At 50.2% G+C, this 1879-nt stretch overlaps 1 long non-coding RNA gene across 1 annotated transcript; it reads right to left on the bottom strand.

The window, feature by feature from the left end:
* Window positions 1-425: 425 nt before the first annotated feature.
* LOC120679247 lies at window positions 426-1253 on the bottom strand. Its single transcript, XR_005677059.1, has 2 exons — window positions 945-1253; window positions 426-787 (listed from the first exon to the last, which is right to left on the bottom strand). It is a non-coding gene; the product is annotated as an uncharacterized LOC120679247 (long non-coding RNA).
* Between the last annotated feature and the right edge of the window lie 626 nt (window positions 1254-1879).

Below are 1879 nucleotides of genomic sequence, written 5' to 3'. Positions count from 1 at the left end.
ATTGATGTTTAAGCGGATATGAATATCAGATAATTCAGATATCTGCTATCCATTTCCCATCCTTAATTATACCCTTCAGTGCCCAAAATTGGTTTGCCCCTCTGTTGTGTGCCTTCAACTGCAGCATGCACGCCTTTGCTGCTGTGCATGTGAACCAAATATGCTCTAATTTCAAGCTGTATCTTGGATTCTTGGACTCCAATTTATAAATCTGCGATGGAGCTGAGCTGTTCTGTCTCCTTCTGACAAGCAGCTTGATGACGATGGTGCCAACCGGCATGGCATGGCATGACGAAGGTGCCAACCGGCATGGCATGCCGACCTGGTCTCGAGGTTTTGAACGCTGGATGCCTGAGGAACTCAGGCATCATTTTCAAGTTCTGACACCAGTTCGCACAAACAGACCGACAGGGCAAGTTCAGAGCGAAAACAATGGTGCACCAGCACCGCCAAGTGCTATCAGACATCAGACAGAACACACTAAAGATAAAGAGGTTCAGATAACCGGTTCATCAGAGTTCTAACATAGTCATACAGATATATGTTCTAGTCGTAAGTCATAATCTGTCTGATAGCCTGCTACAGCCTACGCTCTGATTCTTCACCAGTCAAAGAGCCGTGAACTTACTACATTAGTACTGCTTCTATGAAGCAGAATCATTAGCCTGCTAAAGTCATGGCATATTTGTACATAATCCAAAAGGGCTTGCGATTTCCTGCGATGCTACTTCTCAGATCCTTCAGGAGTTAAAAAGGTGGTAAGGTAGCTCATTCCTTGCCATTCAACCTGCACAAAAAGAGGCAAGCCTCAGTTCACAGTTTGGCATTTGGGGGCTTGATTCTCAAAGAGAACGTGGCAATTCTCGATGCGAATATGAACCATGAATCATGAATGAATGGTTCTCAAGGAAGATTTGTGGAAAACTGGAAACTACAAAGAGTACCCAGTAAGGTGTTGGTTGACTTTACTAGCATACGCCTGTATCATCCAGACTTCCAGTAAGGTCCCCCGCGCCCGCGCCTGCGGCAGCCGGGACCCGAGCTCGCCGGCGCCCGCGGCGGCCGACCAGCAGCCGGGCCGACACCTCCCCACACGGCCCCCCTAGCCGCGCGGCCTCCTAGCGGAACGTCTCCTCCATGGGGCGGCGCTGCTCTTGCTGGCCGTGGCGGGCGGCGGCAGGGGATGCGCGACGCCGACAGGGGTGGCGCTTGGCAGTGCTCGATCTCGAGTCTAGGAATCGATCCCCGATGGAGAGGATAGGATTGCTGCCTTCCTGGTAACTGCAAGTGTCAAGGGCAAGATGGTCAATTTACACCCCAGGTCCTACCTCTCATTGCTCTCAAACCGTTAAATAACAGAAGATGGACGGAATGGTAAATAGAGCAAAAAAAAGTTTGCGCGATGATACACAGGTGCGAACGAACTTTTTAGTGATACATAGGTCAGCACTATCTTTTTTAATTGTACACGGGTAAAAGACTTATAAAAGGAATAGAGATCACAGAAAACGCTGCAGCTTCATCAGTCATCACATCACAAAATACTTGTGTTTCAGTTTCTGTTCTTGCACTTGCTCAACTCGGTGTCCACACGCTCGCAGGTTCGTCGGCGATCAACGCTTGGCGGACTAACCAGTGGCATCAGAGCCATAAGAAGGATCTAGCGTGCCATGATGACATCACTGAAGGGCCAAGGCTGGTTGCCGCCGGCGGGCAAGATCGGGTCGTCCGGTGACAAACTAGACTCTAGTCGTTGTTGATGAAGCTCAGGCTCAAGGCACGCCACCTATGAGGTGCAGTTAGGAACACCAACTTCCATGACGACCGGACCACCCTGCAGTGGGGTGCCGCAAGAGATAGTGCCCGCCCTGGCTACGAA

Source organism: Panicum virgatum, chromosome 6N, assembly GCF_016808335.1.
Source record: "Panicum virgatum strain AP13 chromosome 6N, P.virgatum_v5, whole genome shotgun sequence".
NCBI classification, from domain to species: Eukaryota; Viridiplantae; Streptophyta; class Magnoliopsida; order Poales; family Poaceae; genus Panicum; species Panicum virgatum.
The sequence above is the reverse complement of the archived record's forward strand: the minus strand, read 5'-3'. Positions and strand labels throughout refer to the sequence as shown.